The sequence below is a fragment of the Macrobrachium nipponense genome, chromosome 6 (assembly GCF_015104395.2).
Source record: "Macrobrachium nipponense isolate FS-2020 chromosome 6, ASM1510439v2, whole genome shotgun sequence".
NCBI classification, from domain to species: domain Eukaryota; kingdom Metazoa; phylum Arthropoda; class Malacostraca; order Decapoda; family Palaemonidae; genus Macrobrachium; species Macrobrachium nipponense.
The window spans coordinates 100,954,543-100,966,788 of NC_061108.1; the positions used below are offsets into that span (position 1 = coordinate 100,954,543).

The following is a 12,246-nucleotide window of genomic DNA, read 5'->3' on the forward strand; positions in this document are numbered from 1 at the left end:
TATACCACTACTGTGGTGTTGTCGCACATCAACACCACCGAGTGTCCCATCAAGCGGTCCCGGAACTCTTAGAGAGCGAGGAACGCTGCCTTGAGCTCCAGGACATTGATGTAAAGGTGCTTGTCGTGATGGTCCCACACTCCTGCAGTCAGGAACTCCTCCAGGTGTGTGCCCCATCCCTCGGTGGATGCGTCTGAGAACAGCAACATCTCCAGGGGGAAGTGCGGAGAGGCACTCCTCTTAAGAGGTTCCTGTCGTCCAGCCACCAGGCTAGATCCTGCCTCACCTCCTCCGTGAGGGACACGGGGAAGTTCGGTCCTGCCTCACCTCCTCCGTGAGGGACATGGGGAAGTTCGGTGGGTCCTCTGCCTGTGACTAACTCTCCTTTAGTCTCCACTGAAGAGACCGCAGGTGAAGACGCCCGTGAGGGACTAACTTCTCGAGTGACGACAGGTAGCCGATCACGACTTGCCATTGCTGAGCTGACTGTTCCTGCCAAGACAGGAACGGGTCGGCTGCCTCCCTGAATCTGCTGATCCGCGAGTCTGTGGGGAAGACTCGCCCTGCTACCGTGTCGATCAGCATACCCAGGTACTTCATCCTCTGCATGGGTTCGAGATCGGACTTTTCGAAGTTCACCACGATCCCCAGATCGTGGCAGAATTCGAGAAGCCGATCCCTGTCCTGTAGCAACTGCGAGCTCCTGCTCGCTAGGACTAACCAGTCGTCGAGATACCTCAGAAGACGTATCCCGGACGAGTGGGTCCAAGCAGACACCAGCGTGAACACCTGTGGGGCGGTTGAGAGACCAAAGCAAAGTGCCCTGAATTGGTACACCGTCCCGTCGAGGATGAAGCGGAGGTACTTCCTGGAGGATTGATGGACGGGTATCTTGAAATACGCGTCTTTCAAATCCACTGAAAGCATTCAGGGGAGAGATCTATTACCGGGCGCCAGCCCCCCATAGACTTTTCCACAAGGAAAAGGCGGCTGTAGAAGCCCGGCGACTGATCCCTGACAATCTCCACAGCTCCTTTGATCAGCATGATCTTGGTATCCTGTCGAAGTGCTACGTCCTTTGATGTTCCCGGAACGTAGGTCTGAAGATGGACCGGGTTGGAGGTGAGGGGTGGCCGAGATTCAAAGGGTAGTAGATATCCCCCCTGAAGGACGTCTACTATCCAGGTCTCGGCACCGTAGCGCTGCCATGTTGCCCAATGGCTCGCCAGGCATCCCCCCACTTCCGGCAGCAGGTGAGGGGGAACTCCGTCCCTAGCGTTTCCCGCCCCTCTTCGACTTCTTCCCCGCCCCTCCTTGTGGAAAGGAAGGCTGGGAGGGGGGCTGATGGTGACCTCCCCTGGCAGAAGTCGAAGGCAGAGTCTTTCCTCGGGGCTTAGACGAGGCAACCGTCTTAGCAGCCGAGGAAGCACTAACCTAACTCTTAGGCTTGGCCGCAGTTGATTGAGGCTGCCCAGAAGCCTTCGAAACTGCCTGGTGTACCAGACGGTCACTGTCATCAGTGCGACGTCTTTCCACCACAGCGTCCACCATCTCTCCAGGGAAGAGAGGAGGAACTCCGTACAGGTCCGTTGCGTAGTCCTAATGCCGCCTCAAGCCCGCCCCAGCCGCCTGGGACACTCGGGGTTAAGGAACTGCGGTCCCTACGCCTTAAGTACCAGGTTGGCCCACAGGTTTGCCATCTGGTGGGCGAGGTAGGAAATGGCCCTACCTCCAGACTGGCAAAGTCTCCTGAAAGCCGAGTCCCCTTCAGGTGTAATATTCCCGGAGGTGGCTGCCACCTTGGACACTGAGGGACCACAGGTCCAGCCAGGAGACTGCCTGGAAAGCCGCCATGGCGGTGGATTCCAGGGCTAGTGCCTCCTGCTGCGAGAACCAAAGGTTCTCCGACAGGAGCTGCTGCAGAGACACTCCCGGAGTTAGCCTGGCTAGCTCCGGGTTAACCTGTTTGGGCGGCATCAGATCCTCTGATGGCACGTAGAACCTTCTCTGTCGCAGTAGAGGAGGAGGAAGTAGGTTAGACAACCTGCCAAACCTGAGCGAACCCTCCTGTCCGGAGACGAGCGAGTCCACCTGTCCCAGCACTGAGTCGGCCAGCTTCGATCGCGGCAGACCCACCGTCGCCCTGGGTTCCTTTTTAGGCCCCCAGAACGACTCAAGCCGGGACGTGGGCTCAGAAGGTGGGAGCGGCGACCCTTCCCCGAGGTCGTTGTGCTGACGAATCAGCACAATGACCTCTGCAAAGTTCCTCTGGATCTCAGGAGTGACCGCATCTTGAGGAGTACGACCGTCAAGCCCCTCCAGCAAGAACGACTCCCGAGACCCTCCTCCTTCAGAAGGAGGAACAGCAACAGACCCCTCCCGGTCTCCTCCTGCCACTTGCGCATACGACCTGGTCGATCCGAGGACTGTGCCTGGCACGTAGGGCATCGTGGCGGGATCGTGAGGGGCGCTCCTTGTTGCCTCACCCTTCCCGGTGTAGCCCGAGGAAGTTGAAGGAACAGGAGAGACATACCTGACGCTCCCCCCTCGCTCACTGGCAGAACCGGTGTGCTTGGGGGCTGCATGTGATCGCCAACCCGCAGTGGAGATCGAGCTGCAGGCCTGGTCGCGCCGCTGGACCGAGAACAGCAGCCCCGGTCCTGTGCGTCTGAGGATTTGCTGCTGGTCCCACTATCCGTCCGGTCCCGGTGGGAGCGGCGGTCAGGGGACCTGCACAGACCACTGTCGCGGTGGGACCGGTGCCTGTCCTCATGGCGCGTCGAACCGCTGGGACCAGCTGGGGCTGATTACTGCAATCGAGGGGACCTCTTACCAGCCTCAGCCTGTGACCGGTCAGGGACCTCTCGCGAACGAGAGGCCGAGCCAGAACCTGGTGTAGCGGCAGCGCCCCTAGCACCGGGCAAGGAAGTACCGGTGTTAGCCGGTACCCCTCTGGTCCCCGTCTTCTTCTTTCTTGCGGAAGGAGAGACGGGCCCCGCTCCCGAAGGAGCAGGAGGACCAGCGGAAGAACCCCCCATCCCACCTGAGTAAAACGGGCCCTTAGAAGTTCCCGAGGGAGCCTTCTTAGGGGGGGAGAAGGCAGCCTTCTTCTTCCTCAGCTTGGAAGCCTTGGAAGTCGAAGGGGAAGAGGCACCCTCAGGACAGATGTCAGGTCCTCCATCCAGGATGGAGCCGGGGCTGCTCTTGCCGAAGCACCTGCCCGGAAGGACCAGCGTCTGGGGCAGCAACACCATGGGCTGGGACAACGTCAGCAGGAGCAGGAACAGCAGGAGCGGCAGGTACGGCAGGCAGGTCAGGTACAGCACGAGACGGGGCAGCAGCCAGCAACATCCTGGGTACCGGCGGCAGTTCCAGGGGCGAGCTCTTCGGGGCATCGGAAGTCAGGGGCTGGCAGCACGAAGAACCCGGGAGGTGGAGGTACGCCTCTCCTCAGCACAGCATCGATCGGGCCGTGCACAGCGGCCGTCGGAGTCACTGACATCATGTGCGGGGTGTAGACCAGGTGAGGAGGGGCGGCGTACCCTGGAGTCGAGACAGTGGTGGTAGTGGTGGTCACCGCTCCATGGGTGACCGGCACAGCACCCGCCAGATGCTGGAGCAGCCCCTGGACGCTCGGCGTGCCCTGAAGCCCCAGCGACAGCCATACCTGGCCAAGGTCGTCGCCCGCAGCAGGAGCACCTGAGGAAGCAACAGTCGGGTGATTAGGAGGGGTTCCCCCTCATGCGGGGGGGGGGCAGCCTCACCCCGAGCGAACGGAAGACCCCGAATACAACTGCACGTCAGGGTACCTCGTGCCCTCCTCTACGCTCGACGGATCGGGCAAAGAGAAGGACCGAGAAACCCCCCCGAAGGAGAAGAGGCCATACGCGGAAGCTGAGCCGGGGGCAGGAAAGAAGACGAAGTGGGAGCGCTTACAGTTCAGTTGACCACGGGTTTCGTCTGCTATGGAATATGCGGAGCAATACAAACAAGATGGCGGACGCTTTGTTTTGCCGCCCGGTTTAAAAACCCCGAAACCTATAAAAACGATAATGGGGGACCCTTTTGGGAACCGGGGTTTTTGGGTGGGGGAGTACATGCGAGTAAATGAAAAAAAACGGTAAGGGGGGAGCCATTGGGAAACGGGGTTTTTGGGTGGGGGGAAACCCAGATGACGACAATGAACACGAAAAACAAAACAAAACCCTAGCAGACGAAACCCGTTGCCAAGTAAACTGTAGGAGCTCACGTACCAACAAAATGTAGGAGGTCCCGTCCCCCGTTGTGTTAGGCTAACCAAACCAAACGACGGCAATGAACACTAAAAATCACGAAACCCAAGCAAAAAAAACCAGTGGCCAACTAAACTGTATGAGCTCCCGTTCCAACTAAACTGTAGGAGCTCCTGTTCCAACTAAACTGTAGGAGCTCCGGTGATCGTAACCAAACGAACCAACCTAACCAAACTTAGGCCGCGTGCCCTTACCTGGCCGGGGGGCTTCGCCCCCCTGGACCCCCCAGATAGTATATTTAAGTGATTGCTACCTAACCAAAGGAACCAACCTAAGCATAGTTAGTCTCCACGTCCTTACCTGGCCGGGGGCTTCGCCCCCTGGACCCCCAGTATAGTATATTAACAGTGATTGCTACCTAACCAAAGGAACCGACCTAACCAAACTAAGTCTGTATGTCCTTACCTGGCCGGGGGGCTTCGCCCCCCTGGACCCCCCTGTGTAGTAAGTTAACAATTATAAATATCTAACCAATATAACTTGTCCATAAATATGGCTGGCACCCGTATATCCTTACTGATAACTAAACAAAATGAATATTTCCGAGAATACATTGGTTAAAGTCAAGGCCACGTTGTTTGCTCGAACACATGGACTGCGTTCGAACACGTGGACTTCTAGCGAACGTGAATGTTCGGATGTGTTGAGCGTGCCTGACTTCAGCAAAGCGGAAATAACAATGGCGTGCTTAATTTTGGCAAAATAATTAGAATAACGTGCATTTACATTGATAACCTTACCTTGGAGATGTTGCTAGTCGTCCAGAAATATAGAACTTAATAAGAGAAATCCGAGTCGTTCAAATCTTCTGGGTAGAGGATTTTTTTTTTTCTTTCTTGGCGGGACGGTTGTTTTCCCGAGATGACTGAACAAGGGGAATTTGTTTTCATTAAATAACTAACTAGGGATCGTTCGTCTTGACACAAAATGTATATGTCTTCCAGCGTGACGGGAACGGCGGCAGCGAACGCCACGTGGTGCGGAACACGACAAATTCTCGGCAGAAGAAGACATGGTAGCTATGACGAAGCACTGAACTGGCTGAGAAGCAGGAACAGACTGAACTGAAGGGTCGAGGAAGGTCGGGCATGGTCCGTTCCAGGTACTAGTTATGCCTAGCGGATAACTAGTACCTGGAAAATATGTATCGAAGAATGTAAAAAAATGTAGGTCATACAGATGAGTTTGGGCAAGGAAAGAAATATCGAATAATGGGGAAAAAAATGTATCTCCTACAGATTATGTTGGCACGGGTAAAACTATCGTGGGCAAGAGTCAAAATATCGAATAATGAAAAAAAAATGGAACTCCTGCAAGCATGGGAGGGAAAAAATTAGAATAACGAAGGGAAGGGAAAAAAAAAAATGGAGCTCTTACAGTTCAGTTGGGCATGGGTGAAAATATAGAATACTGTAAATTAAATTGGAGGTCCTAAAGATTAGTTGGGCAAGATTAAAAATATCGAAGAGAATCGGCTTTCATGTTGATGCATGTTCGGGTTCGGTCCTGTGGGTTGGGTTCGGGTTTGGTCGGCTGGGGTCGGGTTTGGTAGGCTGCGGGTCATCTGCGAGAACTACTTACCTTGGCGGAGGGATTACGGACCGGGCAAAATGGTGTTACACGGTCCGGTCAACTGAACTGTAATCTACCCTATATAACCAAGGGAGTCGCTAGAGAGCTTTCTGACGACTCCTTGGCAGGTCTACGCTTCTTCCTACCCTCGTACAGCACCCACTGCACCTCCGACCAACTCACAAATTTTACATGGCTCGGTCCGAGAGCATTCACGCCCCCGGCACCGAGCACAAAGGACATGAGGATCTAGGTATCTCGGGGGAAAGAGCGAAATACCCCGCACTTGCGGCCCTCCACACCAGGGCAAACTCTGCGGCTGATGGGGGGGGGGCGGGGATAGCTCCATTGCACGAGAATCCACAATCAATGTAATAAAAAGTAATAAAGAAAGTCACATAGGCTACTTACAATACACTTTCACTACACTGACAAACCAAGTTGAAGAAACAACACACAACCAAAGCATACAACGATGAAGCGGGCAGAGAGCGATGACGAACACGTCCTCCACCAACACGGCCGAAAGCAAAAGTGATTCTTCACCTCCAATCGCGCAGCGCACGCACTGTCGGACAAGCAATTAACTACCGAACTCCCTTGTTCGAAGCTTACGACCGTTCCAGCTGCCACTAGGCTAGTTACCTTCATATTGTAAAGGACCGATGGTTTGTATTACGTATCAGAACAAAGTACTTTTTTGGAGGGTGGCCTAGCCGCGGTAGTCGGTGAGTTGGCCAGTCCATGCGGTTGTTTACCCTAGTAGTAGGGAGCCTCAAGTACCTAATAATCTACCCTAGGTTTCCATAGAATATAGCTAGGTATAACTGGCTGTCAGAACTTAACACCAACTACTAAAAATAAATTTCACGCTTAACATAAACATTCTGGCAAGGCCTTCCTTTCCTTATCGTAGTTTAGCCAGTGCCTAAACCAAAAAAACCAATCAAGATTTTATCGGAAAACTTGACACATATGATTATCACTGTAGTATAAGATTCATTGTCTCCCTTGAAACATTCACCAAAAAGCTTACCTTAACTTTTGCTTGTTAAATTGCTAATATATTCACAGAGGTTTTACTTTGAAAAGAACTTGCATTTCAAACGGAGAAATGTTTGTGCCGAGAGGTTAGAATATTCCACGACGGACGATTAGACATAGAAGTCACAATGCTTTGAGCGCTGGTCAAGAATATAAAATGGTTACCCTCTGTTGTGGCATTTGCCCAGTTAAACAAATAAAAAATTGCAATTACATATGAATTCCCTTTTAGTAAGCATTTTGGAATACGATGCAAGAAAAATAAACTTATCAAGCCTCCAATTTACCTACCTTTCACTGTACTCGGCGTTGTATAAGACCATTTGTGAACTTCCTTAAGACTGCTCCTAATTAAATCTAAAGAGTTTGGAAAGAGTTTAATATACCTGAATTATGTAAATAAATTACATAAATTTTGCCAGCTCTGTTAACGATACATAACAGAACCATTGAGATAAATAAACTCAGAAACTTTCTACGTTTTGAAATCCAACGAAATGTAAACAAAAGTATTAAGTACGGACTGTGTGAAGTAAACACTTGTTTTATGAGCACCCATAGAAATTATTTTAATGTAGTTACCGAGTTTCCAAAGAAATGTCTTTCTATAATGCAGTCTGTAACTATTAATATTCAAATTATAGAATAAAAGGTTAGTATTAACTCAAAAGATATTGCAGCAGTTTCAATGACCTGTTTGAAATATTATTTTTAAACATTAGTTACAGTGCTATGAAAGTAAATGTGGAACTACCATGACAATTTTCTACAGACTAATACAAGCCAGAAGCCTATCGGCACACGTTGAAGGAAACTATAATTTACAAATGCAGCTGTATACTTACAATTTATTTATGAAAGAAGCAAAATATTATTTGGACATGTTACAATTTTCTGCCAAAATCTTGTGTGGGTGAGTTGGCCTTTGTGTTACACACCTAAAAATGTCAGTGCTATGGAAATGTATTCCTTGAAATCTCAGTCTTAATAAAGATTAAAATTGATATGTTAAAAATAGCTAAGACAGGATATTGTAATCTTATTTGGAATCCTAGCATGAGCTGCTTAATTTGACAGAAGTTGCACAGTAGTTTTATTTTTTTGTACTTAGGTTATGCATATTTATCAATCAAATATAAAATAAACTCTTTGGTATTATATATACATATGTATAAAATTATGTAATGTTAGACTTGATAAATCAAAATTGGAAAAGCCAATGAAATTAGAATAACCTTAATGTAAGTTGGCTTAGATTTCTAGCTTATATATATAGTGTCTTCCCCTTGTCTAATTAAGATACCTCCATTGCTTGGGTTAGACTTAAATCTTGACACTATTACGTTTAGTTATTGCAATATGCTGTTTTTCATGCTGGCAACGCTTAATTATTTTAGAATTCAAGCAAATCAGGTGCCATGAAGGTTAGGCACCTTTCCAGCGCCGAATGACCTCATAGATCCTTTCGCTTGGCCTTTGGCCTAATTTTATCCTCGATTCTTTTTCAGTGACAAAATTCTTTGCACTAACGTTGAGAGATTCATCATCAGGATCATTGTATTTGAATTGATCCTGAGGCCTCGCCGCAAGTATATCCTCACACTGATTGTTATAACATTTGGTCACGATGCCTATCTACAAAATTCCCTTCCTTAGTCCACATCAGACATGAAATAATTCGTGTTTTACTCTACAACACCAGGTAGTACATTTGGAGGACCTACCTTAGACAAATTCATGAAATAAACACATGATCGCCTTCCTTACCTTCCAATGTGCTTGACACTTCTCCTCTTGCTTTTACTACCTTTTTTATTAATATTAGGCCTCATTGAAATAAATCTACTTTTAAATTTCTGTTCTTATCTATAAATCACAGGGTGGTACTCTAGTAGTACTATGAGGTGTCATGCAATAATTGAACAGAAATCTACTTGACATCCCCCCCACCATATTTCCATCACACTTCTCAGTAGCTTGCCTGAAGGTTTTCATAGCATATCATGTACCAGAATATAAGGTAACCCATGTGTACAAAACAATTCCCTTGAATTCCGAAATAGCTATTCTAAACGTACAGGCTCTGGCTTCACCTTTACAGTTAATTGGCATTCTAGACTTTGAAATAACAACTTCAATCCCCTTCTTCCCCTCGAAAAGTCGGAATAATCACGCCTCTAGCAGCCATCGTACTACAGCAGGATCGATCCCAAGTCTTTGGAACATCTCGTTGCCAAATATGTTGGACACCATACAGGTCTCAAGTCACGAAAAGGGAAAGGAAACCCGGCCGCGAGTTCGGCGCTTTTATTCTTCTGACAAAAACACTTTAGGCGCATATACCTACGTATACAAGGAAGTGCAATACGACTGGTAAATTATACCATAGCACAATATATATATATATATATATATATATATATATATATATATGTATATATATATATATGTATATATATATATATATATATATATATATAATATACACATATATATATATATATATATATATATATATATATATATATATATATATAGATATATATATATATATATATATATATATATACATATATATATATATATATACTATATATATGTATTCTTATAATGTAAGTTTGGAATGCAATTATAATTGTGGTAATATGATTAATTCACATCAGAACTTGTGTATCATGTTATGAAATTTTTTTTTTTCTTGTGTTCAGATTCCCAAATTTAAAGATAACATGTGCTAAGTAATCCCACTTTTCATTTTGAAATACCGTAAGTGCTTATATGTGAGCCTCTGTGAAGAGGGTTGTATTCCCACTTTGAGAATGTCTTAGCTAAGCTGATTTCTTTATCGGCGCAAACAAGCGTAAGACCTCACAGACCGCAATGTTATCCAACCCTTGAAAATAGATGAGTTAAGCTAGTTTTTTATCATCCCGGTCGAGCCTGTAAAGGAACAAGAGAGCCTTATTCATAGACATATGTGAACGCAGTCAAAGAGGCCCTGTATTAGGTACCCCTATGGAGTTGATGTAATATGTTTTTCGTCTTAGACGTATACACTGAAATACACCCATTCCCCTGATATGATAGTTACGCATATAAAACATAGATTGATTCACTCTTGAGACGGGGCGACATTCGCTAGAGAGTTGAAGATTGCTCTCTCCCTCTCTCTCTCTCTCTCTCTCTCTCTCTTTCTCTCGCTCGCTCGCGAGGCTGTTTCAGTAACTTAACGTAACGAACTGGTCACTCATTTTTATATAATTCTTAGTAATATATGTGTTGTTTGTGGAATCTGAACATAGTATTATATCTATTGGTTTTTGTGAAGGCGCCTCGAAAGTGTGAAAGTGTGTAACAGGCCTTAAAGCTGCAGCTGTGTATAAGGTATTTTTACAAATGTTTTGAAGTGCACTTCTAGGTTTTATCATTTCTAAACATTTATCTTTTGCTTTGTTCTTTTGACATATCCCATTTTTATATGCCTAATGTTTGTACTGTGAATGCTTTAAGCCAAGAGTAAAGCTGTTTGTGCTCTTAGGACACTGAAAATATCCTGCTTCACCTGTTAGAGATTTGAAATGGCAATAAGAAGAAAGAGAAAATTAGAAAGCGTTTGGGTAAACTCAATGATTCTACAAACGATCTTGACAGCTGTTAGTAAACAGCAATGGCATGTTCCCCATGCTTGAAGGAATCTGGATATTTCCATTCACTGTATGCCTCTAATATCATAATAACCAAAAACCACAGATACTGATTATGAATGGTTGCAAACAAAATGTGTTAAAAAAAAAAAAAAAAAAGATTGTAATCGGATGGAAACGAAACAGCCGAAATTAATGCAAATATTAAATAAATGAAAAGGTTTTGGAACGACACTTCAGAGCTTTGGAAAATCTCCCAAACATCTCTGAATATGCAGCCATGGCCATCTGTCTATTATATTTACGAAGTTCAAGTTCAACCATGTAATGTTCTAATATTATCACACTTTTTGGTGAACATTGACTGCAGTTTTCTTATGAAAATTTCTATCTATATTTGATGATAAAGTTTGGTGCTGTATCCAAATTTAATTGAACAACTCATTGTTATTGTTACAACAGAAATTGTTGTGCTGGCATTTACAAAGGACTCTTCTTGTCTGTAGGGTCAACAAAACGAGTTTACAATCATCAAAGCTTTGAGATCATTGGAAATAGTAAGAAGTTTATTTACTAAGACTTATTTTACATCTCACTAAAGCTTTTAATTGCTTGAACTGCAGATTCACAAGTAAAACTTGTACAACTTAGATATCTACTAGGAAGTCCTTATCACCAAACTCGCATGTTATACATGTAGGTATGTGATGGCGTACGCCTGTTATATTCTTGTCTCTGAGGATATCGTGTAAGTGAACACATTGAACATATCTTAATAATGAATAATAAACCAGGAAAACTAATGAATTCATAGACATTTCCAAAACCTTGGAATTCAAAAAGTGTAATTTTCCATTCTGAAGTTTTGCAATATTATGATAATAAAAATGGCTTTTTTTATCTTAATATTTTTATTTGTATAATACTAACCTTAATTTTCATAAGAAATAAATCATGTTCTAAAATTTGGAAATGACCCAGTAGGGGCATCAGTCGAAAATACTATTCTTCATGCAGAAATGTCTATTGTCATTTTTAAGAGCCACTTCAAGCATTTTTGTAGGTGGGATCAATTATGCCAGGAATCTCTGATCCTACAGTATTTCTCTCTCTCTCTCTCTCTCTCTCTCTCTCTCTTCTCTCTCTCTCTCTCTCTCTCTCTCTCTCTTTCTTCTTGTATGTCGCTTTCTGCCAATTATATTTGCGTTATCTATTATGCAGAGGACTTTTCCTGGTTTCGCATGTCATATTTCCATCAGTCAACCATACTAGGGGGTACTTCCTCTAAACAATTCACGGCCAGCCACCTAAAGGTGTTTATCAGGAAGTTGGTTCGCCAAATCAGGTCACAAAAAGCAGGCCTACACTAACCATCGTGTAACAGAACGACTTGCATGTAGCACTACATATAAATTCATATATTTATAAAACATCATGGCATCATGCGTACTAAAACAAACAGCAACACTGACAAGTATATAACATCCATAAATATTCAATCATGGACGTTGTGACGTTACTCTCTCGGATTGGGCGAGAGGAGCAAGGTATCGCTCAATACACCCTAGGACTGAGGAGGAGCTTTGCTGTTTTGTAATTCTACTCCTCTCTGCGGAGATGCTTTTGAAAACGTGAAATGTTACTATTACATCTTTTATTGTAATACCTGACAGATTTACTATTTAGCAAAGCCT

The 12,246-nt window shown here is 45.4% G+C and overlaps 1 protein-coding gene across 5 annotated transcripts in view; it reads right to left on the reverse strand.

Moving 5' to 3' along the window:
• The window catches only part of LOC135216734 (transcriptional regulator ATRX homolog), a 216,205-nt gene that overhangs the window by 114,836 nt on the left and 89,123 nt on the right, over positions 1-12,246 (reverse strand). Inside the window, exon 1 of one of the 5 annotated variants that reach the window (XM_064252202.1) lies at positions 7,200-7,337. The exons of 3 other annotated variants lie outside the window; for them this stretch is intronic. The gene's annotated coding sequence lies outside the window, so the exon portion shown is untranslated. Of the gene's footprint in view, positions 1-6,900; positions 7,057-7,199; positions 7,338-12,246 lie in introns of those variants that run through there. One more of the 5 variants, XM_064252199.1, reaches the window with a different exon arrangement.